A 27,155-nucleotide genomic window follows, 5' to 3' on the forward strand; every position below is an offset into this window, starting at 1 on the left:
CGATGCATGAGCTATTAAGCGGATTGTGCGATAATTCTCGCACTTGTCAGCTCTTGCCGTCTTCGGAATTGTGTGGATGATGCTTTTCCGAAAGTCAGATGGTATATCGCCAGACTCATATATTCTACACACCAACGTGAATAGTCGTTTTGTTGCCACTTCCCCCAATGATTTTAGAAATTCTGATGGAACGTTATCTATCCCTTCTGCCTTATTTGACCGTACGTCCTCCAAAGCTCTTTTAAATTCCGATTCTAATACTGGATCCCCTATCTCTTCTAAATCGACTCCTGTTTCTTCCTCTATCACATCAGACAAATCTTCACCCTCATAGAGGCTTTCAATGTATTCTTTCCACTTATCTGCTGTCTCCTCTGCATTTAACAGTGGAATTCCCGTTGCACTCTTAATGTTACCACCGTTGCTTTTAATGTCACCAAAGGTTGTTTTGACTTTCCTGTATGCTGAGTCTGTCCTTCCGACAATCATATCTTTTTCGATGTCTTCACAATTTTCCTGTAGCCATTTCGTCTTAGCTTCCCTGCACTTCCTATTTATTTCATTCCTCAGCGACTTCTATTTCTGTATTCCTGATTTTCCCGGAACGTGTTTGTACTTCTTTCTTTCATCTGTCAATTGAACTATTTCTTCTGTTACCCATTGTTTCTTCGCATCTTTCTTCTTTGTACCTGTGTTTTCCTTCGCAACTTCTGTGATGGCCCTTTTTAGAGATGTCCATTCCTCTTAAACTGTACTGCCTACTGCGCTATTCCTTATTGCTGTATCTATAGCGTTAGAGAACTTCAAACGTATCTCCCCATTCCTTAGTACTTCCGTATCTCACTTCTTTGCGTATTGATTCTTCATGACTAATGTCTTAAACTTCAGCCTACTCTTCATCACACCTATATTGTGATCTGAGTCTATATCTGCTCCTGGGTACACCTTAGAATCCAGTTTCTGATTTCGGAATCTCTGTCTGACCATGACGTAGTCTAATTGAAATCTTCCCGCATCTCCCGGCCTTTTCCAAGTATACCTCCTCCTCTTGTGATTCTTGAACAGGGTATTCGCTATTACTAGCTGAAACTTGTCACAGAACTCAATTAGTCTTTCTCCTCTTTCATTCCTTGTCCCAAGCCCATATTCTCCTGTAACCTTTTCTTCTGCTCCTTCCCCTACAACTGCATTCCAGTCGCCCATGACTATTAGATTTTCGTCCTCCTTTACATACTGCATTACTCTTTCAATATCCTCATACACTTTCTCTATCTGTCCATCTTCAGGTGCGACGTCGGCATGCATACCTGAACTATCGTTGTCGGTGTTGGTCTGCTGTAGATTCTGATTAGAACAACCCTGTCACTGAACTGTTCACAGTAACACACCCTCTGCCCTACCTTCCTATTCATAACGAATCCTACACCTGTTATACCATTTGCTGCTGCTGTTGATATTACCCGATACTCATCTGACCAGAAATCCTTGTCTTCCTTCCACTTCACTTCACTGACCCCTACTATATCTAGATTGAGCCTTTGCATTTCCCTCTTCCAATTTTCTAGTTTCCCTGCCACGTTCAAGCTTCTGACATTCCACGCCCCGACTCGTAGAACGTTATCATTTCGTTGATTATTGAGTCTTTTTCTCATGGTAACCTCCCCCTTGGCAGTCCCCTCCAGGAGATCCGAATGGGGGACTATTCCGGAATCTTTTGCCATTGGAGAGATCATCATGACACTTCTTCAATTACAGGTCACATGTCCTGTGGATACACGTTACGTGTCTTTAATGCAGTGGTTTCCATTGCCTTCTGCATCCTCATGTCGTTGATCATTGCTGATTCTTCCGCCTTTAGGGGCAATTTCCCACCCCTAGGACAAGAGAGTGCCCTGAACCTCTATCCGCTCCTCCGCCCTCTTTGACAAGGCCGTTGGCAGAATGAGGCTGACTTCTTATACCGGAAGTCTTCGGCCGCCAATGCTGATTATTTATCAAAAATTAGGCAGTGGCGGGGATCGAACCGGGACCGAAGACGTTTTGATTGTGAATCAAAGACGCTACCCCTAGACCACGGGTACTAAGCTATCAAAAACCACACATCATGTTGGACAGCGACAACAGGTGAGGAAAGGACACTGCCTGAATTTACGCCAGCAACCAGAGCAGGTAACCGGAACACTAACGGTTACAAGGCAGAAAAATCCGCTGGTGCACTTGAATTTCAAAACCGACAAATATAGTTAATTCCACCACACATCGGCTAAATCTTCACTACCTCGAACACTCGCTGTTGCTCCCAGGAATACTTCCAACAGCGAACCACCAACCAAGGAGGCAACGTGAACAGACGTGTCTTCGGTAGTTAAATAACCACTCAACTTTCATGTCCTGGGTCGGTGAGCCATGAACCTCGTAGCACTCGGAATAGCCCCCACACGCTCCGACACTGCATAGAGACCGCCGGCAGGTCCGGCTAACGGCGCCGCGCGGAGATTTGCTTGCTAATCCGCTCCAACCGACCAACTGTCTGCACACTACCAAGCCAAAACTATAAACACCAGAACAAAGATAGCATACGGTGCAAATATCAATACACACCACTGCTGCCATAAGTAAAAGGAGGAATAACCACAGCATAACCGCAATAACCGCGGGAAACCAAACGCAGAGTAACAGCCATGTTTTAAAACCACAGATAAGCCGGGGACAACATGGCTCAACCTCCCCCCGTTAACTTAACCCAGGGAGGGGATATTCCAAACGCTGAGCTACTTGAACTTAACCTGACTAAGGTGAATCCAATATTGCTTACCTTAGCTGTTCTCCTTGACCAACAGATTTACTGGGACTAACATACGCATGATAGTGCACAGACGCAGGAGAAGAGGAGTAAATTTACTAACATTCCCATCGCGCACCTGCCTCCCTTGGAAATTGCGCATATAAACCTGGTCCCCAGGCCTACCCTTAAAGGTTTCCCGACTACGATTATAACGCTCCGCTTGCTTATAATTAGCTCTAAGTATATTACGCCTGGTCCGGTTCCAGTTTTCCTTGATAACACGTGGATTAACTTCGGCTGGAATAAGATCTTGAATTTCCCACAAGTTCGAAAGAGAGGAATTAACTGGGTAGGAAAAGATCAAGAATGCAGGCGTAGCTCGCAAGCCTTCATGACTGGCGGTATTACAGGCAAAACTAAGACAGGGAAGACTGGAGTCCAATTTACTGGGAGTGTTCTGATGACAAATAAACAGAGTTGACTTAAGATTCTGATTAACGCTCTCCGCAAACGATCCCTGGGGATAATACCGGGAGGTGGTGACATGCTTGACACTGCTCTGAAAACAGAAGGCCTTGAAAGGGCCCGAAAGAAAGGCACGAGCGTTATCGCTAACTAACTGCTTGGGTGGCCCAAAAACACTGAAGATACTACTTAAATGATTAATGGTGATGGTAGCGGCAACGTTACGGCTCGGAAGGAGCCAAGTAAATCTAGAGAACGTATCGATTACAACCAGTACATATCGGTGCCCTCTTTTAGTACGAGGTAAAGGCCCCAAATAATGAATATAGAGCTTGTGCATGGGAGAGGACTCTCGTTCATAACTCAACCACCCTTGTTGAAGAGCATTGCTGGGTTTGGCTACATTACACAAGCGGCATTGGGATACCATTTGTCTCACATCCTACTCCATGGAGGGCCAAGTTAAATGCTTCTTGATTTCATGGGGAGTCTTATAAGTCCCTAAATGGGCACCCACCAACGAATCATGAAAATAACGAAAAACCGGATTTACCAACGTTACAGGAAAACAGATCTTAGACCGATTAGCATTGCCAACCTTCCTGCAAAGAATACTCCTCTTGACCTCATACTCGTCTGACAGCTCCCCTTCCAACAGACGTTGCTTAATACCTGCCCAAACAGGGTCCTGATCCTGATGCTGAGCAATTTCGACCAAAAGGGGAATTCACCCAACAGCATGCAATTAAGATTGTCGCGCCCCACTTGCTCCCTTCTCTCTTTAACCATAGCTTCGGTAAACATCCGGCTGAGAACATCAGCAAGGACATTTTCAGAACCATTCACATGTTTAACTTTAAACTGAAATGCCAAAATTCGCACTGCCCACCTGGCAATACGGCCAGTTTTACGCGGCCTAGCCAATACCCAGCTCAAAGCTTGATTGTCGGTTTCCAATTGGAAAACCCGATGTTCAAGGCAGAAGCGATACTTCTCTAAGGCAAACAAAGCGGCCAAGGCCTCGCACCTGTAGACAGAGTACTTAAGCTCGGCATCAGTTAACTGACGAGACGCGTAAGCTAATGGCTGTCTCTGCACACCTCAAACTCCTGGAGGAGAACAGCTGAAATCCCCGCATTAGAAGCGTCGTTCTGCGCAATAAACCTTTTATTAAAATCGGATACCCCAAGAAACGGCGGGTTAGAGACTGCTTTGTTGCAGCTCTCCATGCTACTCTACACTATGCAAACTTCTTCATCTCCCAGTACCTACTGCAACCTACTTCCGTCTGAATCTGTTTAGTGTTTTCATCTCTTGGTCTCCCTCTACGGTTTTTACCCTCCACGCTGCCCTCCAATACTAAATTGGCGATCCCTTGATGCCTCGGAATATGTCCTACCAACCGATCCCTTCTTCTAGTCAAGTTGTGGCACAAATTTCTCTTCTCCCCAATTCTGTTCAATACTTCCTCATTAGTTATGTGATCTACCCATCTAATCTTCAGCTTTCTTCCGTAGCACCACATTTCTAAAGCTTCTATTCTCTTCTTGTCGCGGGTTAGCTACAGCCTACTGGGGGGGTCCCCCTTCAAACGGTACACGGCACACCCTTTTGGCGTAACTGATTTAAGGGTGCCGCTAACTGAGCAAAATTATGAACAAAGCTCCTAAAGTAAATTGCCATGCCTATAAATTTAGCAATTCCCCGCTTATCAGCAGGAGGAGACAATGCCCGCAGGGCTTTCGTTCGCTCTTGGTCAGTGCGAATACTCTGACCCGACACTAAATGGCTTAAGAAAGACACCTCCTGCTTATCTAGCGTGATTTTACTAGGCTTAACAGTTATACCGGCTCCCCGTAACCTCAAGAGAACTTGCCGGGTATGCTCCAAATGAACCGCAAACGAACGACTGTAGATAACCAAGTCGTCCGAATAATTATAGACACAGACTAACTTCAAGTCACCAAGGATATTATCCAACAAACGAGTAAGCACCGCCGCTCCGGTAGCTAGTCCAAAAGAACTCTGTTAAACTCGAACAAGTTGTACACTAACATGAACTTTTCTTTCTGCACACATTCGTGTTCCGTATGTGCAGTTGTTCTAATCTACGCACCTGTATCTTTTCTCGCAATCCACCAAACAAGGACGTGTCCACAACATCCTTGTATCCTATCCTGAGCGACCTCCACGTGTCCCGTCTACTGATTCCGAAGACCTTTCCTGCATGGTCCTGCTCTCTAATGATGGTTCCTGGGTCCTCATGCAACCGTGTCTGTAGTCTGTTCGTCGGCAATGCAACCGTTGCCAATCCATCCCAGTCTATGTTCCCACTGAAACTGAAATAAATGAAAGAACTCATTTTTTATCTAAAACTCTTTCAAAGAAAGAAACTGTCGTAACAATTAAATAATTCGTGCCTTATTGTTAAGTCACAATGTGAGCACAAAAAAGTTAACAATTAATGAATCTTTTATTCACAATGGTTATATAACGAGCGTAGATCTTAAAAAATAAGTATTTGTAGCGCCAATTGAAAGCTTTATATGGTGAAAAGTTCATCTCTATGCGCGTATACCTGAATAATGTGTATGATTCAAAAAGTACATAATGAATGATTTGTTCTATCTCACAGCTAATCAATTGTACAAATCGAACGTAAAGTCTACAGATCGTGTAGCAGTTTTTGCTCTCAGCCTTTTCCAGTTGGCTTCACCTGAATGGAAGGAAAAAAAATCAATTAAACCCCATGAGTGTATTACGAATATTGATCCAGACCTGTAGGTGGGAAATTCTGACATATGTAAAAAAGGAGAATTTATAATCCACTGACGTTACTAAGTATTCGTAATGTATGAAAACTGTAATTCTGTTAAAATTACATCTAATTTATTTCAGCGTTGTAATGTAACCATTCCTGTTCTTAAATTAAGCGGAAAGTGAAGCATCACAATTATGTTTTTCCTTTCTTAGCCTGTGTAACATACCTTAAACAGACAGTGCTGTTTCATTGAACAGAAAACATTACTTTTATGACGAGAAAAGAATTCATATAGCGTTTGGACTTGTACTGTAATTACGCTGATTTAATTTTTATCTCCTTGTGTAAAATAGAAAACTGTGTAATTTTTGGTCGCTCACTTCATTCCTGTAGTGTTAGCTACTGTATTGTGTCCTTCTTTCTTGTATTTGTACAAAAAATTGTCCATGTAAGTCTTATTGAATAATAAGTAACGATAAATGAAATTGATTGTGTTCATCTACCATTAAGATAATAATTATGTATATTTATGACACAGAAATATTAAAATTCAGTAAAAGTCTCGATCACAACAATATTTATTTTAGTTGGCAACCGGTTTCGGTCTATAATTAAGACCATCTTCAGGTTGTAAACACTGCAATGTAATAGTATGTAATAGTAATACTTTTTAAGAGGGAGTGCCACATGAAGAGATGGTAACATGGCTAAAAACATCACAAATAATGGCTACAATATCAACACAGTAAAATGTTGTACCCATGATGACGACTGATGGTGATGGATGGAGCAAAATCCGTAAAAACACGGACGTCAATTGCTGAATGGAAATGAGTGTTTGGCGTCATTGGCCGGGAGGCAACTTTACGGGGCAGGTCCGGCCGCCTTGGTGCAGGTCGTATTACATTCGACGCCACATTGGGCAACCTGCGCGCCGGATGGGGATGAAATGATGATGAAGACAACACAACACCCACTCCTTGAGCGGAGGAAATCATCGCGCAACCGGGAAGAGAACCCGGGCCCCTTAGGACTGCGGTCCGTCACGCTGAATAAGACAACATTGCTCGAGAATACATAGTGTAAGACTCGTCCATCGCGTATGACATGATCTCATTGACAACCTGTCATTTACTCATTATGTGAGGTATGTTATATTAAAAAGTACAGCTGAAATTTACAAGAAAAATAGATACAAAAATACACATTGGCTCACGACAAATCCTTTCATCATCTATTTAAAATAAAGAAACGCAATAACAGACATAATTTGATCGGTTTAGTGTGTTGACTGCCCTTTATGGGCATTTGTGTGAACTTGTTGAAACTAGTCGTAGCAGACATGGCTATATTGTTACACAGCAACTGCTTGCTTGTATCAATAGTTACGTCCCAGTGATGCCCACCACAAACACTATGGTAGAGGACAGAACGCTGAGGAGGTGGCAGTTACCAGATGACTTCGAAGTCGATCGTCGTATTTCAGCTTTGGTAGACGATAGTAGCAAAGAAACTGGCTGCCACAGTTCGGCTTCCAGTGATCGCAAGAAACAACTGAAGAGATCACTTCCGAAGACTGTACATTACTGCAAAAGAACCGTTATAAAGCTTTGACAAGTGCTGGCTTCAAATTTCTATAAACTACCTAGCCTTGCACGAAGTGTTTTCTTTAATGTAACAGTAGAATGGCTTCATAAATAAATTCTGTGTGAGATAACAATAATGTGACGTCCTCTGAAAGATATATAATCGTCACCACGTTCACTGGCTACAGAAAAACGTGAAATAAAGGAAGATCATTCAGTGTATGTGAAATACACTGGTTATAACGGTAAAGGAATGATTGACTGTTACAACAAACAGTAGTATTTATATAAGCATAATTCAAATCCTAAAATATTTGGCTAAAAGATAATGTAAGAGGCCATCCATGGGTGTATCAATGGTACGATAATATATAGAGCAATAATATTCTTAATAGTATTGTTGGTGTGAGATGAAGGCGCTCGTGATTTCTTTATTATGAAAGTATAAATAAAAGGCTGCGGCAGCCCTGCAGTAAATATTTAACAGTTTTAGAGAATTATCGTTCCCTAAAATGAAATTGTTCATTCAACACTCATAGTGGTTTAGTTTTAAAATGTGCATACATTTTCATCTCCATGAGGGTACTGAGTATTAATCCCGTAGATGCACTATGTAGAATTCTCTAGAATTCTGAAGCTTTCTTCAGTGGAACCTTCTGAATGCTTATTCAGAGTCAAATGTTGATAACTAGCTGTTTGTTGGAGAGGCACCTACTGTATGTTCCTTGAACAGCAAAGAAAGTTTCTTGCAGCCTGGTCAGTACATTGTTTTTCACAATCTTGGCACAATATTTCACATACACCAGAATTTAAGTACCTATTACTGCACTTTGCCATTTGTATGCTTCAGTGTAGTTTGTGTTAGATCGTTAGTAGTAAAAGAAATGATCACTTAAATAATCTGTTTATTCTGTCTGAAGTAGTTCCCATACTTGTCATTTTAGCAAGTTTCCTATTAGGAGCTACAGAAGTGCTACTGCACGGTTGTAACTTATAAGATAAAGCGTCAACTACATTAGTGTTAAAATTGTTGGCTTCAGAAATTAGCTTTAAAGTACCTAATTCTCTTTGAATATCAGTGGGTTCAAGGGACAGTTTCAACACTGTGTTCATCATAGATCATAAAAACGCCATTTTGTACTTAAGTGAGCGACAAGATGACACATTTATGATCACATCAGATGCGGCTAGCTTCTTTAAATTGTGAAACGATGTTTACTATTGCAATTTGAGATCGTAGAACACAAAAAATGTATACTTCTGTTATTCTCATGTTCAATCTAAAATACTAACTTGGGATGAATACTGGTAAAAACGTTAGTGACACCGTCTTCTTTGGAACGGTTATATAAAATTATAGAATCATCCACATACCTTCCTAGAGTAGAGAATTTTATTTGCATTCTGTGGATTACTTTTAAAATTCAATAAAATTTACAAAAATATCACCTACAGTACCGGCTAAAGAATTGGCCGTTGCTAGGTCTCATTTTTGATAATATATTTTATCATCAAATGAGAAACAGTTGAACTTAGCGCATTTTCTAGTAGGTCTATAAAGTCATCTATTTCTTGTCTATTAATTCCTTTTATTGTACGTTTGTATACAAATTTTTAGTACCTAATTACGTAGACCTTGCACCATCAACGGATTTCAATGCTGTTTATCGTGTATTAAATCGTAACTTCTTTTGGTACTAAAATTATCTTCATACATGTAAAATGCTTTCAAAATCTTATTTAGTTTTTGTTCGGTATGTAGGTAGGACAACATTTACAACTTATAACTGGACATAATGGCAAATTTGGCTAATGTAGCTTTGATTGCGATCTTAACTTTGGCGATCTTAACATTAATAAAAAGATAATCACATAGAGGTATTCAAAAAACTCGCCACATGACTGTACAAGAGCTCAAGACATTCGAACCTGGGGAACTACAATCACAACCACAGGAGGAAGCATAACCATCCAAAAACACTTTCGCTTAGGGAAAAAAATGTTCAAATGTGTGTGAAATCTTATGGGACTTAACTGCTAAGGTCATCAGTCCCTAAGCTTACACACTACTTAACCCAAATTAACCTAAGGACAAACACGCACACCCGTGCCCGAGGGAGGAGTCGAACCTCCGCCGGGACCAGCCGCACAGTCCATGACTGCAGCGCCTTAAACCGCTCGGCTAATCCCGTGCGGCGCTTAGGGAAAATGAACCACCAACGGAAGGCTTAAATTGATCATACAACCAACTCCTGTATTGCAGCAGATCTGCAACTGAGCATTGTAGCAGAGTTTGAAAATACCGCTTCAGTTGTAAATTACTTTATTTTCACACGGCCGGTTCGGACTGTTATAAGCCCATCTTCAGGTGTCGTACTGAAAACAGCAAAAGACGGGAGATCATTTTCACACGTCGCAACACACATAAAAACTAAAAAAAAATTTTTTTTCACGGCACCTATCCAGACCGGCGGTTCCGAAATGTCTTTTAAAAGTTTTTAAAACTTTTTAGAAAAAAGAAAAATATTATTTTTAGTTTTTTATGTATGTTGCAACGTGTGAAAATTATCTCCCGTCTTTTGCTGTTTCCAGTACGACACCTGAGGATGGGCTTATAACAGTCCGAAACTGGTCGTGCGCAAATAAAGTAATTTACAACTGAAGCGGTATTTTCAACCTGTGCCACACACAACTTCACACAAGCGGCCCATTTTATAATCAGACTGACCGCGCAGATGACGACTCGATATGTTGCAGGCACATTGATGCTGCAACTGCCCTAGGAGATTTCGTTGAACCCTAGCTTCAATGATAGCACCTCTCCACTAACATTTCCGAAGACCCAAGCGTGCACTTTCGCTAGTGGCACAAGCACGCCAGTAGATCTACTACCTGCATCAGCTATCACAGAGTTTTCTTTTTTCTTTTTCCATGGTACATTCCTTAACATTTTTCTTCCTCTGCCCTTAACGCCACTGTTCATCAATCACTTCGTGTCAACGATCTCCTAATAGGACTGTATTGGTGGGTGATCATTCTCAGACCTATGGACATCGTCACAGACCTGCATACTGTGACGCCTACATTTGAATACTAAGCATATTGCAGAGGCGACAGTATAACTTTTTGTGACGGTCACCGTGCTAGTGTGGGCGTGCAATGGCTCCACTCCTTTCTACTCGACAAGCACACTTCTACATCTCAAGCAGCCACAGCGAGCGCATATCTGTTCAAGCGTCCTCCGGTATATCGATTGACAAGAGATGAGATGGTGTGCTTGTAGTGTAGCGAGTGCAAGAGCAAATTGTCGTGAGTGTCATTCTTATGTCGCAAACCAAACTGTCACATCGTGGGCAAACGACGCGGATGCAAGAGAGCCGACAAAGTCAAGAGGCTTTCGATCGTGCAAATCAGCAAGTCTGCCGCTCAACAGGAGACAGAAGACGACCACACATACGTCCCTCCTCTGTACAGCCCATCCGCTGCAGAGGTACCGGATGCACAGACTTGTACGATGACGTAGTCAGCTCCTGCAAACACGAAGTTGGCATCGGGTGCGTTGACTCTTAACACCACAATCGAGCCGCGGGCAGCGAGCGTAGCCGACTATAGGTAACTCAAGGGCTTTTTAGTCTCCGGCAGGGGACTGCCAGTGGTGAGGTGACCATGAGAAAGCCGACCGGTGTGGCCTTGCGGTTCTAGGCGCTTCAGTCTGGAACCGCGTGACCACTACGGTCGCAGGTTCGAATCCTGTCTCGGGCATGGCTGTGTGTGATGTCCTTAGGTTAGTTAGGTTTAAGTAGTTCTAAGTTCTAGGGGACTGATGACCACAGATGTTAAGTCCCATAGTGCTCAGAGCCATCTGAACCATGAGAAAGAGACCGAACAATCAACGAAAGGTTAACGTTCTAAAAGTCGGGGCATGGAATATCAGAAGCTTGAATGTGGTAGGGAAGATGGATAACGTGAAAAGGCTCAATCTAGTTATAGTAGGGATCAGTGAAGTGAAATGGGAAAAGGACAATGATTTCTGGTCAGATGAGTACGGGGTAATATCAACAGTAGCAGTAGGATTCGTTATGAAAAGAAAGGTAGGGCAAAGAATGTCCTACAGTGAACAGTTCAGACATAGGGCTGTTCTAGTCAGAATCGACAGCAAACCAACGCCGACAATGATAGTTCAGGTGTACATGCTGACGCCGCTAGCTGAAGATGAAGATACAAAGAAAGCATGTGAGGATATTGAGGGAGTAACAGACCACGTAAGGGGAGACGAAAATATAATAGTCATGGGGGACTGGAATGCAATTGTAGGGGAAGAAGAAAAGGTTACAGGAGAATATGGGCTTTGGACAAGGATTGAGGAAGGAGGAAGACTAACTGATTTCTGTAATAAATTTCAGCTAGTAATAGCGAACACTCTGTTGAAGAATCACAAGAGGAAGAGGTATAGCTGGAAAAGGCCGGGTGATAGGGGAAGATTTCAGATAGATTACATCATGGTCAGACAGAGATTCCGAAATCAGATACTGAATTGTAAACCGTACCCAGGAGCAGATATAGACTCAGATCACATACATAGTAGTGATGAAGATTAATCTGAAGTTTAAGACATTAGTCAGGAAGAATCAATAAGCAAAGATACAGAAGCACTTAGGAATGAAGAGATACGCTTAAAGTTCTCTAAAAATGGTTCAAATTGCTCTGAGCATTATGGGACTTAACGTCTGAGGTCATCAGTCCCCTAGAACTTAGAACTACTTAAACCTAACTAACCTATGCACATCACACACATCCATCCCCGAGGCAGGATTCGAACCTGCGACCGTAGCGGTCACGCGGTTCCACACTGAAGCGCCTTAACCGCTCGGCCACCAGCGGCCAGCTAAAGTTCTCTGAGACTGTAGATATACCAATAAGGAATTGCACAGCAGACAGTACAGCGGAAGAGGAATGGACATCTCATAAAAGGGCCATCACAGATATTGTAAAGAAAAACATATGTTCAAAGAAGGTTACTGCGAAGAAACAATGGGTAACAGAAGAAATACTTCTCTTGATCGATGAAAAAAAGAAGTACAAGAATGCTGAGATGAACTCAGGATTACTGAAATACAAGTCGCTGAGGAATGAAATAAATAGGAAGTGCAGGGAAGCTAAGACGAAATGGCTCCATGAAAGGTGTGAAGAACTCGAAAAAGAAACGATTCTCAGAAGGAATGACCCAGCATACAGGAAAGTCACAAAAACGTTAGGTGACATTAAAAGCAACGGTGGCAACATGAGGAGCACAACGGGAATTCCACCGTTAAATAGAGAACACAGAGCGGATAGGTGGAAAGAGTACACTGAAGGCCTCTGTGAAGGGGAAGTGTGTCTTATGTGATAGAAGAAGAAACAGGAGTCGATTTACAAGAGGTAGGGGATCCAACATTAGAATCAGAATTTAAGAGAGCTTTGGAGTACTTAAGATCAAATAAGGTTGAAGGGGTCGATAACATTCCATCAGAATTTCTAAAATCATTAGGGGAAGTGGCAACAAAATGACTATTCATGTTGGTGTGTACAATGTAAGAGTTTGCCAATATCTTTCGGAAAAATTTCATACACACAATTCCGAAGACTGCAAGAGCTGACAAGTGCGAGAATTATCGCACAATCAGCTTAACAGCTCATGCATCTAAGTTGCTGACAACTGACGTTGCGATTGACAATGGAAGCAAGACTAAAGAAAAATCAGAACATCTTCATAGGATTGTAGACATGGAAAAAACATTCGACAAAGTAAAATTCGAACGAATTTCGGATAAAAACAGCGGTAAGCTATAGGAAGAGACGGGTAGTATACAATATGTACAAGAGCCAAGAAGGAATAACAAAAGTGGACGACCAAGAACGAAGCTCTCGGATCCAAAAGGGTGTAAGATAGGTATGTAGTCTTTCTCCTCTACTGTTTAATCTATACATCGAAGAAGCAATGATGGCAATAAAAGAAAGGTTGAGGAGTGAAATTAAAATTCAAGGTGAAAGGAAATTAATAATACGAGTCGCTGATGACATTGCTGTCCTGAGTGGAATGAATGGGTACAGAGTACGGGTCGAGAGTAAATCGATGAAAGATGAAAGTAATGACAAGTAGCAGAAATGAGAACAGCTAGAAACTTAACATGGGGACTGATGGTCAGAAAGCATATGGAGTTAAGGAATTCTGCTAGCTAGGCAGAAAAATAACCAATGTTGGACAGAGAGAGGAGGACATCAAAAGCAGACTAGCGCTGGCAAAAAGGGCATTCCTGGCTAAGAGAAGTCTACTAGTTCCAAACATTAGCCCTAATTTGAGGATGAAATTTCTGAGAATGTACGTCTGGAGCACAGCAATGTAAGGTTGTGAAACACAGACTGTAGGCAAACCGGAACAGAAGAGAATCGAAACATTTGAGATGTGGTGCTACAGGCGAATGTTAAAAATTAGGTGGACTGATAAGGTAAGGAAAGCAATTAGGAGGTTCTGTGCAGATGCGGAGAGGAAAGGAATATGTGGAAAACACTGACAAGCAGAAGGGAAAGAATGGTAGTACATCTGTTAAGACATCATGGAATGACTTCCATGGTACTAAATGGAGCTGCAGAGGTGAAAAACTGTAGAGAAAGAGAAAGATTGGAATATATCCGGCAAACATTTGAGGACGGAGGTTGCAAGTGCTACTCTGAGATGAAGAGGTTGACACAGGAGAGGAATTCGTAGTGGGCCTTATAAAACCTGTCAGAAGACTGCTGACCCAAGAAAAATAAGTCGCCCACATCATAGAGACGTCTGAAATGAAGACAACTCCAAAGCAGCGAGAGAAGGCTAACAAGACACTGCTCATGGGTTGCCTTGGATATGCGACGAAAGTGCATCGTCTGAAGTGCTGTTACGTGCCAGCTTGCGGGATGTAGAACTGTGCTACACAACCGGACAAACAAGAAGTGGCCCCGCTTTTTGCCATCGCCATACCAGATGCTCCCAAAAGCGACGACTCTTCCAAATGTGGAAGCGTGTGGGCTTCCCTGTGAAGGTGGAAGCTCTGCAGCCAGGAAAGTCGCAGCATTTCGGATATCAGCAATGCCGCAACGCTGCAGGCAAGGCAGCAGTGCCTGCGTCCACCATGTGGTGGGCCTCAGACTGCCAGCTGACGAGGCTGCCGGGCTTTCTCAACCCGCAGCGTGACCGTCGGCGGTATGGCAGCCGCGACCACAAGGACGCACCGGCGAAGAAGACGACGTCGCCGGCCGGCAAAGTCGAGGCCAGAACAGCAGAGGGATGACCTGGTGGCGAATTCTCTCACCCGCGAAAGCCTCAACTTCTATCAATGGTGGGAGAGGCCGGCCACAAGCTGGAGGGCAGGAGAAACTGCCTCATCCAAAGAAGACGCAGCGAACAGCGTGCATGCCGCAAGACACAACGTAGTCAGCGAAGCAGCTGCGACCCTCAAAGCCGTCATGGTGGCAGGAAGTGCTGCATTTGTGGGCGCCCTTGCTGCCGAGAAATAGGAGCGATGCCACCAGCAGGGGCAACTGTGTGTCGAACTCGAACGCGACCACCAAATAGAGCGAGGGGCTCCTGCCCTGCTACAGCTTCAACAGTGCCGCGGAGGGAGAGAAAAGGAACTTGCAAGTAGACGACCATCGCACCGAGATGGCCCATCACAAGAAGCAGACGATAGGGCGAAGATTCTAGCAGCTGCAGCCACGTGTTGAGAGAGCCTATATTAGGCTGAACATCGATTAGCCTAGCGCTAACGGCTGCGTCACGTTGGAGATGTTGCTCTAGGCGTCTCTACAGGTAAAGAAGCTGCGCCCCCGAAACCTCACCGACTGAGCTGATGACGGCACAGGATGGGAGCTACACGGCCTGAAGCTGCAAGAAGACGACATTGGTGGATGAAGCTGCAGTCAACCTGGACCTGCTGCCGCGCCAAAGCGAGGCATAGACGGCCATTGCGCTACACCAAGAACAGCAGGAACGGAATAGCATTAACAACGCACTTGGTTCAAATGGCTCTGAGCACTATGGGACTTAACATCTTAGGTCATCAGTCCCCTAGAACTTAGAACTACTTAAACCTAACTAACCTAAGGACATCACACACACCCATGCCCGAGGCAGGATTCGAACCTGCGACCGTAGCAGTCCCGCGATTCCGGACTGAAGCGCCTAGAACCGCACGGCCACCGCGGCCAGCCAACGCACTTGGAAGACATCGAAAACGGAGTAAGACTGCCCTACAACAAACCAACATTTATTAACCACCAGGGAACTTCCATCCCAGACCACATCATTTGCGCAAAATCTATATATACACACTTCAGCTCTCCATGGGAAGGGGACAGCACAGGGTCAGATCACCTACCGCTAATAATACGAACGCACCTAATGCACTCACCACTTAACAACAAAAACAGAGAAGCCATAATCGACATTAAACATCTAAACGTTCAAAGCTACGAAAATGAACTCACGGAGAGCCTACCACCAGCCAAAGAAATCGCAAGCATTGAAGATCTGGAACAATATAACACCAACATTATACAGGCGATCACGGACGCGACGACAAACAACGCGCCGATCAAAGTCATTAAACCTAACGCAGACAGAATTCCGCAGAGAATACTAAGTACAATAAAAGGAAAAAGACGCATCTACAAGCACTTCGAACAAACTGCGAATATAAACGGGAATGGAATAGATTAAACAATTTGGTCAGGCAGCAGCTGAAAGAGTTCAGAGCAGACAAGTGGGCAGAAATAAGCACGAACCTAGGCCACAGAAAAACAAACAGATATTGGCATGCCTTTAGAAAAGTAACAGGAATCCACCACAAATCAGATCCACCCCTTTACCATGACTGAAATATTATAACAGAGGACAAACAAAAAGCTAATATAGTTAGAGAAGTTCTAGACGAAGTACACAGCTTCCCAACTGACCCAAAATTCGACTTAAGACACGAAAGGGAGATCACACTCGAATTAGATAAACTACAAAAAACCGTCGTTACACCGACAGAAGCCGAAGCAGCGCTAACGGCGGAAATTACAGACTCAGAAGTGGAGGAAGCAATCCTAAAAGGAAAAAACAGCGCACCGGGAAAAGATGGCATCAAAAGAATGCAGATACGATTGGCCCCTAGAGAAAAGATAATCACCAGTCTAAAGACCTTATACAATGCGTCCTTGAAAATAGGCAATATCCTAGTACACTGGAAACAAGCGAAGATATTAATGCTCCCCCCCCCTCCCCCCCCCCCCCAAGCCAGTGAAACCACCCAATGACCCAAGATCATATCGGCCCATCACCCTACTTCCGGTAATAGGGAAAGTTTTCGAAACAATAATCAAGAACAGACTAATCACCTTTGCGGATACAAATCACCTAATACCTGACTGCCAGTCAGGTTTCAGAAAGAATCACGCCACCATAGACCCAATAGTACAGCTACGTAGAGGCGTCACAAGAAGCCTAAACCTCCTGGACTGCGCCGCTGCCATATTTCTAGACATTGAAAGGGCGTTCGACAAAGTGTGGCACAATGGCCTATATTACAAGCTCCTAAAAATGGGAGTAACAGCGAAGATCAACACACTCTTGTCGAACATCCTCGAAAATCGCCCATCCAAGGTCGTCGTCAACGATGCAGAATCAGACCCTTTTATGCCAAAAGCGGGAGTCCCACAGGGAGCCATCATATCTCCCCTGCTATATACACTGTACACTGCAGACATCCCACTATCCAACAAGTGGAACGAGGGTCTGACGTGCGATGACGACACAGCGTACTGGTGCCATACACCAACAACACAAGAAACCAACAGACAAACCCAAGGCTACCTATCCCTCCTAGAAAGCTGGCTCATCCAATGGAAAATCAAGCCTAACGCTACCAAGACACAACTTATTCTGTTCAAACACAAACGAGCCCGCACGCGCAAACAGAACCAAGAAGATTGCAGGTTACAACTATGGGGACAAACCATAAGAGCGAAAGACACGGCAAGATACCTGGGCATTACACTCGACAAATATATGTCATGGGAGGCACACTCAAGGGACATCACGATAAAAGCCAAAACAAGACTAAACCTACTCCGCCTACTCAGAGGCAGGACAAACGGAGCCAAAAGGGATACAATGATATACACCTACAAAGCTTTTGTCCGCCCCATACTGGAATATGCCGCTCCGGTATGGATGGCGAATAAAACAGTGACTTGGAGGATAATGGCAACAGAATGGAAAATACTAAGGATAACAGGCCAGATGAACCCCAGGACACGAAATGAAGTAGTATACAGGAACGCACAAGTGCACCCCCTAAGGAGAAGATGGCTAGAATTAACTGCTAAAATCGGCACCAACAGATTGCACAACAGAACAGCCTCAACAGACATTTTACTAAGAAATTACACCGTACTGAGATACCCACAAACAAAATACCCCTATCCGCCTATAGTAATCAAAACAAGCATAAAGGTAATAGATGCGAACTCAGCAACAAACTTCACTGACGATGACATACAACAGGACATGATAAAACACCTACAGGACGAAGAATCGGAAGAGGAAGACGGCACATAAAACAAGAATGAAAATCACGACCGGACACTAACAAGACAACAAAGAAGAGAAAACAACAAAACACAAGAAAGAGAAGCTTCAACAGATCCTTGCTGAGGTTTTAGGGAGGTTTCTCTCAGCACTCGGGCAAATGCCAGGATCTCAATACCGTCCCACGCGACAGAAAGCGATAACTTATGAGATGAGAGTCAGAACAAGATTAGGAAACCCAAACCCCACTTCTCAAAATAAAAAGTGCCACCACAGCATACCTTAAGTTAACATAAGGTACCAAAGAGCAATAGGCTCTCCATGTGCCCGCCTCACTCCCTCAGGGTGAGGAAGATGAAAAAAAAAATGCAGCACGGATTGGGACTGACTTCTTTATGAGGAACAGGTGGATTTGACGCTGGTATCTAGCTGCGTGATACCCACTGCTAAAACACTGCTCTTGCTATCCATCCAGATTGTGGCGAAGGTTTTTTCCTCCATGACGCTTGCCATGCAGATTTTTCCCAATGCCTTTAAACTTGCTGTCCTTCAACCGTTTCCGTCCACTTTGTATCTCCATGAAGGTCCATATTAATGGGTAATCGTTCCCAGACATACAGACAAAATCACAGTCCCCGTATCCTGTGATACCTAGATTCATATGTCTAAAAATGTAAAGTGTTTTGTGATGGTCACCATGCTAGTGCGGTTGCAAAGGGGGCGCGCATCTTATATACACTCGACAATCAGTGTCAGCTAGAACATGATGAAGATAACGGGTGACGTTATATCTGGAAGAATACCCGACATCTCAGAATCTCAACAAATCGCAGGGTAAATCTGAAAAATTACAAATATTCTGTTGTTTGTAGGCACTTATTAAAGATACTACAAACAGCTCTCTTAGTTGAGCATATACATTTAATATTCTAACCTCATCATTTTTTATTGCTTGCAGAACTGTTATCTTGACTGTCCCTCCTCGACACCCAACAATACTCGGTCGTAATACTTTCATTTCAAGTTTCCTCATACATTTCCATCTCCTTAGTACAATCAAAAGTCTCTGGTCACCCCTATGTAATCCGAAATTGACCACAAGATGTTACGGTAGGTGGACCCGCCAGTATACAAGGAAACAAGACTACATTATTGTCAGCAGAGAAGTATTGAGGGCAGAAGAAGTCAGTCAGGAGAGCTCAGTGACTTCGTGCATGGACTAATCACTGGCTGTTACCTGAGTAATAAATTCATCAGTGACATTTCAGTCCTTGGAAAGCTGCAACAGACGGTTGTTGGTGATGTGACTGTGAAGTGGAAACGCGAAAAAACAGCCACAGCCAAACTAAGACCAGCAGACCGAATACACTGAATGACCTAATTCATCTCTTTCTGTGCCATAGTCACATTTGATCCATAATAGTGAAGTTCATCCTTTCTTCTAGTGTTGCAGCTATTTGCTTTGCCACTATTTTTTAAATGGCATGAGCTATTAACAACAAATTCATTTATCGTAAAGGTACTGTGATTATCCAGAGTTCTTTAACTAAATGTCTGCAAAGTGGTCTTTGGCGGGCTCCAGCTTTTATTCTGATTACACACTTTTGTGTAATGAATACTTTTTCTCTTAATGGCAAATTACCCCAAAATATGATGTCATGATAAAACAGTCAATGAAAATAGGCACAGTAGGCTATTTTACTGATATGTTGATCACCAAAATTTGCAATAAACCTAAGAGTATAAGTAGCTGAACCTAAACATTTCAGCAGGTGATCAATGTGTTCCTACCAGTTCAATTTCTCATCAATGCTCGCACCCAGAAATTTTGAATATTCTGTCTTAGCAATAGACTTCCGTTCAAGGTCTACATTTATCAATGGTGTTATGCCATTTGCTGTAAAGAGCTGTATATAGTGTGTTTTCTCAAAATTTATTGAGAGTCCATTTGGAGAGAACCACTTAATAAGCTTCTGGAAGACATTATTTAGAATTTCCGAAGCTAATTTTTGTTTTTTGGGTGTGATTACTATACTTACATCATCAGTAAAAAGAACTAGCTTTGCATCTTCATGAATACAGAGTGACATGTCATTAATAAGATTGAACTCTGTAGGACACTACTCTTGATACCTCCCCAGTTAGAAGACTCTGCTGATTTTTGCAGACTATTTGTACTGTTCACTTCAACCTTCTGTAATCTTCCATTTAATATGAAATAAACCATTTGTGCACTGTCCCACTCATAACACAATGCTTAAGCTTATCTAGAAGAATTTCATGATCCACACAGTCAAAGTTCACTAAAAATCCTGGTGGGTGTTGTTCAGTTATACAGAGCGTTTAATATTTGATCAGTGAAAGCCTATGTAGCATTTTCTGCTAGAACGCTTTTCTGAAAAACGAATTGACATTTTGTTAGTACTACATTCTTATAAATATGTGAAGCTATCCTTGAATATATTACTTTTTAAAGAACTTTGGGTAAAGCTGTCAGAAGTGAGATTGGGTGGTAGTTTTTCACATCATGCGTATCCTCTTTTTCATGGATTAGTTTAACAATAGCATATTTCAGTCTGTTCAGAAAAATGTACTGTTTCAATGAACTACTACTCTATTATTTTCTTAATTTCAGTAGGAGTGGTCGGCTGAACTTCAATTTTATCAGATTCCATAGACATTGCCTTTTCCATATACAGCCTTGCATTTTCTAATGAACAGCTGGATCCTATTTTCTTTACAACACTTAAAAATGACTACTAAAAGTAATTTCTTCAGACATTTTTTAACAAAAATTCATTGAGTTTGATAGAAATACAGTCTTCCTGTGCTCTAAGTTACCCTGTTTCCCTTTTAAGAATATTGCAAACTGTTTTAATTTTACTATCAGTGGCGCTAATCTCAGACATAATGTGCATACTTCTGGACTTTTTAATAACCTTTCTTAATACAGTGCAGTAGTTTTTATATTTTTTTACTGTTTCTGGATCATTACTCCTTCTAGCTATAACATACAGTTCCCTTTTCTGTTTACAAGATATATTTATCCCTTTAGTAAACCATGGCTTTTTAGACGGTTTCTTACAATTACGTTTCACTGTTTTCTCAGGGAAACTGTTTACAAATATAATCACAAAGGTATTATGAAATGGGTTAAATCTTAAAGTAACATCAGGTTCCCTGTAAACCTCATCCCAGTCTAAGTGTTGCAAGCTTTCTCTAAAATTTGATAAATTTGCTATTGTCAGATCGTCAATTGTATGCACTATTATGGAAGACCAATTTGCATTAGTTTATGGAGGTATGTCACATACCGTAACTAGCTGTTCATCATGATCAGAATGACCATTCTTAACAGGAAAGTTTTTGTTTGATTAAATTCATCTTGGTCTATAAAAACATTATCTATCAGTGTGGTGCTCTCCTGTACTATCCAAGTAGGAAAATCCTTAACTGATACCAAATTGAACGAACCATCTAATACTTCAAGTTCATGCCTTGTATCGGACTCTTTCAGAAAATCTACACCGAAATCCTCACAAACGTTAATTTGCTTTCATCTGTCTGACAGATAGGCCCACAAAGAATCCAAGTTCTTCAGGAACATCTGAAAATTTCCCAATGGAGACCTACTCACAGCTACAATTATAAAAGTATCATCATTTAGTTTACGCTCACAGGCACATACTTCTATATGTTGCTCTACATAAATTTTTTTACTTTCTAAATTTATCACACTAAGATAAATTTTAACATGTAAGGGAAATCCTCTCTCCATCATGTCTCTGCTTACATGTTGTGAAAGCTTATATCCACCAACATTTATCTTTTCCATGTCTAGTACATCTGTTCTACTCTGAGTTTCAGAATCTTCTAAATAAACAAGAAGTTAATCTATTTCGCTTTTTAATCCACTTATGTTCTGATTCAATATACAAACATTATTTTTCACTGTAGTTTTATGAGCATCTTGTGATATCTTTCAATTTCGAAACATTGGACACTGATCTTATACTAAAAAAGGAGGTACTCACATGAGTTTCTGTGCCCCCTCCCTTCAGGATTTTGGTATCATCTTGGCCAATTTACCCCTCCCTTTTCTATTGACATGCAGTCCATACCTCGTGAAGTCCCACTCACCAATAGCATCAACAGGAAACCACCCTATGCCTCACTAAGTAGCCGCCTGAAGCAGCTGATCTAAATCCATATTGACCCTCCCGACAGAACTGTTCAACTGGTGCCGACCGTATAGCATAAAATCAGGAACCAACGCACCATTTGTACGGTTCATTGCACATGCTATTTTTACGCAGTCACATTCAATATTGTAGCCCTGATCCCTTTCAATACTGTTTTCTGCTCGGTGCACTATACCAACATGATCCTGCTTTGTAAAACCCTTGTACGATGCTCCTACATCCTCCGTTACTTGGCTAAGACAGTCACTGGGCTTCAAATAACTAATGACCTGGTACCTCTCAACTAATCTTTCCTACACAATCTGGCTCACGGCCATTCTATGGCTACTACCTAACAACAGAACTTTCCTCAAACTTTCTACTTTTTCTTTAAATAGTTAGTTTCCTGGTGAAAGTCTGTCACGTATTAACTACACTTACATCTACCTGAGTCTCTTCTTTAGTTAATTGAGGAGGAAAGGCAAATCTATTGTTTGTACCAATGACGGAACTGTGAGATACTGTTCTCTTTCTGTGGCCCCTGTTCCTTGCTACGACTTCCCACCTGTATTCATCCTTCGCCATTCTTAACCTCATCAGTTTTCCTTCATATCACTATCAATTTCAACCTTAATGGCTCTAATCTTCCCTTCCTCTTCAATTATATTCTTGTCCCTTGAATATACTTTGCTTCTTCGAATTTAGCAGCATAGTTTCGTCCTACTTTTGTAATCTGGATTTTTTTATTCCACGAGAAACTTTTGGGGTTCAGTCCTAAAGGTAACTGCATCTTTTTCTGACATCGATTATACAGTCAAATTTGTTAATTTCGGGTGAACAAAAACTTCAAACTTCACTTTTCTCTACTAATGAATTGAATTTTTACAGCAAGGTACATGAAGCAAGATCCATCTAGAAGAAAGTCGTGAAAAACTGCTTCATGAATCCCATATTCAAATTTATTGGTGGAAGCAATTTATTTTAGTCTATAAGCGACCAATGCAAGATTTTTTTTAGTCTAGGACACAACATGCAACCGGTTTGGCCACACCTTTGCACTCCAATGCTTTTTCCTTCCCATTCTACCTCACTGACATAAAAATCAGGACGCTCTCAAATATGCAGCTTGTTTTCATAATAAAACGCTTGTAAAAATAAAGAAAAATTTATTCCATTTTTGCAGAAGTGTACGTGAAAGAAGAAAAGTAAAATCTGCTTTGAAACTAGCGTAATAACTGCTTAAGAATGCATATTTATTTTTATCTACCTGGGAAACCCAATTTTTTTTACGGAAGGTGGAGCTCCTCCACTCCCACACTGGCATACAGCCAACGCAAAAGGTCTACCGCCATCTCTACATTTAATTTTCACTAAAGTGAGGCCTCGCAGGATGTGGGTTCTGTGATGTTCGCGTACGTATGGTTAAGGTTAACCGTTAATACGCGCTCATCTGGAGATAGATAGGGTCGAAAGTTGAGCAAAGGGTAGCGGTTTGAAGGGCAGAAGAAAAAAAGTGCCAAGGTAAGAGCCGTGGGAAAAAGCCTCTGCGATAGTGGGTCTGGCTGTAAGAACAATAGGGGTTTTCTTGCTGCCTGCTACAGATCACGCAAGGGTAGGCCTTGTTAGTAGTGGTTGGTATCATGCAGTTCGGTGCCAATGTCGTTGTGCGTTGGTGTTACTCGGTGGCTACCGCTGGGTGTCGGTGTTGATTTCTAGTCAGCGTCAGCATACCTTTAACAGTTACGTTCATAATCATTTTGTGTCCGATAGCTAGTATATCAGATTCACAGAGTAGCGTACTTTTGGCGGATTTTTTGGCGTCGGTGAGCGAGCTTGTCCGTTTCCCTGCTGTAGCCTGTTGGTCGGCTTTAAGAGCAGCTAGCATATCTAGTCAACGTTGCTATTATGCAGGAGCTTGCCGATGTTGTCGCTTGTGGATGTATGTTAGCTTGTCATAGGTGGTTATGCCCTAGCTAGTAGAGTCTTTGGCCGGTTATGCTTCCACCTGTGGTCATGATCATAGACTACCAGAGTGGGGATGAAAGGACTGTTTGAGTGTCTCGAGCACCTGTATAATCATGTGGGAAGTTTTTTGAATATCTCCTTGAGGATTTCAAGGTGGTATTCATTGTGAAGATCCACGGTGCGTGTGTAGTGTGGAACCTTGCTAATGATGCGTAGGACTTTGTTCTGTATGATCTGCAGGCAGCGCAGGCATATCCCCAGATGGCAGCTGTGTACGTCATCAGAGGTCTAATCAGTGTCATGTCTATGGATCTCGACACCCTCCTATTTAGTGTACTTTCACTGTTGAGCATTGGGTAGAGTTGTTTGAGTCTCGCGTGAGCTCTGTGAGCAATCAATGTGATCCCCCCATTCAAGTTTGCGGTCCATCAAGACATCGAAATATCCGGCTTACTCTTGGATACGTATTGGGTGTCCATGTAGTGTTACCTGTCAACAGTGTTGATATTTGCGTAGTAGCTAGGGTCTGCGTGTGAAGAGAACTACTTCGCACTTGTCGACGTTTACTTTAATACGCCATTGTTCCAACCAAGGCTCGGCAGTTCTGAGTGCAGTCTGTATTGTGTTAAAACATCTTTTGTGAGATATGAGTGTATGAGACGTACGAGTCGGGGAAACCACCATCGCTTAGCTTGCATGCAAGACCGTTGTGCTAGAGACGATCGAAAGCTTTTTCGATGTCCAGGAACACGGCCCCTGCAGCTTTGTTCGTGTTGTAGCCTTGTGTTATATGTTCGACCACGCGGAGGAGTTGTTGTGTTGTTGGGTGGTGATTCCTATAGCCGAACTTCTCCGGATTTATGGTGTCATTGGTGATGCAGTGCCTAGTGATGTGTTTAAGTATTACCTTCTCAATAATCAGCTGAGCGAGCACAGCCGACTGATAGGTCGGTAATTTTTTGGGAGCGATGGCTGCCTGAACATCAGTACCTTGGCCGCCTTCCAAAAGTCAGGGAAGTGTTGGTGTTTTAAGATGGCATTCGTTATGTGTGCCAGGTATTCTACGGCTCTTTCCGTAACTCCTGGAGAACACGGTTTTGAATGTCATCGGGCCCATGGTCTTTCCTAGCATTGGTATGCTTGATAGCCCAAGTAATTTCGTTTGTGCTGGTACGTCTGTTTTCGTCGCACGAGGGCTGGGCTATGTGTAACCTCCTGGACGTTACAATTTTGAATACTGGGTCTGAAGGAGCCAGATTCAGCATGCAAGACGCTGCAAGTGTTGTAGCCGTAAGCTCTGCCTTCTCCTTCGCGGAGTAGGCTGGGCCGTCTGGTCCTTGTAGCGTGGGAATGTAATGTTTCTCCCTGGTGAAGTGTCTGGTTAGCTTCCACACGCCAGTCCGAGTGATATCTAGCCCTACGAGTTTCTGTCTCAATTGTTCGCTTCGAAATGTTTGTCGTTTATCCCGTATTATAGCCTGGAGTCTGTTGACGTGCACTTTATAGAACGGGAGGCTGGTACGCTGCTAGTATCTTCTGAGGCGGTTCCTCGGCCGCGGTGGTCTAGCGGTTCTAGGCGCTCAGTCCGGAGCCGCGCGACTGCTACGGTCGCAGGTTCGAATCCTGCCTCGGGCATGGATGTGTGTGATGTCCTTAGGTTAGTTAGGTTTAAGCAGTTCTAAGTTCTAGGGGACTGATGACCATAGATGTTAAGTCCCATAGTGCTCAGAGCCATTTGAACCATTTTTGTTATACGTGGAATGGCGTATTGGACAGCAGTAGTATGAGCCTCCACCGTCTCATCTATTTGTTGTGCGTTGTTAATCTCGTGGGTGTCTGGAATACGACTATCAAGCATTTCCTTGAACAGGGTCGAATTCGCGGGTTGTAGTTCGGTATTCTGCGTAGTTATGCGTCCTGCAGTGTTTCTTCCGCGTGTAGTATTACAGACATGTGGTCTGAGTCCAGATCGTTTTCGAATGGTTCAAATGGCTCTGAGCACTATGGGACTTAACGTCTATGGTCATCAGTCCCCTAGAACTTAGAACTACTTAAACCTAACTAACCTAAGGACATCACACACATCTATGCCCGAGGCAGGATTCGAACCTGCGAATGTTGCGGTCACGCGGTTCCAGACTGAAGTGCCTAGAACCGCATGGTCACACCGGCTGGCGATCATTTTCAACCATAAGGTTGAGAGTAGATGTGATGCCCTTGATGAGGGTTATGTTAACGCGTTTGGCCCGTATATGGAAACCTCTGGCCCAAATAGAATGTAGTTTCAGCCTAGTGCATATTCGTATAGTTTCTTGCCGTTGGAGGTACGTACTCGTGAATTCCAGTGGCGGTGTTTTGCGTTTAGATCTAAAAATGGTTCAAATGGCTCTGAGCACTATGAGACTTAACATCTTAGGTCATCAGTCCCCTAGAACTTAGAACTACTTAAACCTAACTAACCTAAGGACATCACACACATCCATGCCCGAGGCAGGATTCGAACCTGCGACCGTAGCAGTCCCGCTGTTCCGGACTGCAGCGCCTAGAACCGCAAGACCACCGCGGCCGGCGCGTTTAGATCTCCAGCGGTGATTACCCGCGGTGCTATATTGGGAACTGTGCTGATATGACGTGTTACTGTTTTTGGGAAGGTTGTACAGCGATACTAGTGCGGTGTTGGCTTTGTTGAACTTGAAACTGACAGCCGTGGTCTGTAGTCTCTCAAGCGCAGGGAGCTCGATGTTCGTGTGTTCTACGTCATTGTGTATGATGACGGCTGTGCAGCTCCACTTCGTGCCGTTCGCTCGGTCGGTACGATAAACAC

This window comes from Schistocerca piceifrons, chromosome 3 (genome assembly GCF_021461385.2).
Source record: "Schistocerca piceifrons isolate TAMUIC-IGC-003096 chromosome 3, iqSchPice1.1, whole genome shotgun sequence".
Classification (NCBI taxonomy): Eukaryota; Metazoa; Arthropoda; class Insecta; order Orthoptera; family Acrididae; genus Schistocerca; species Schistocerca piceifrons.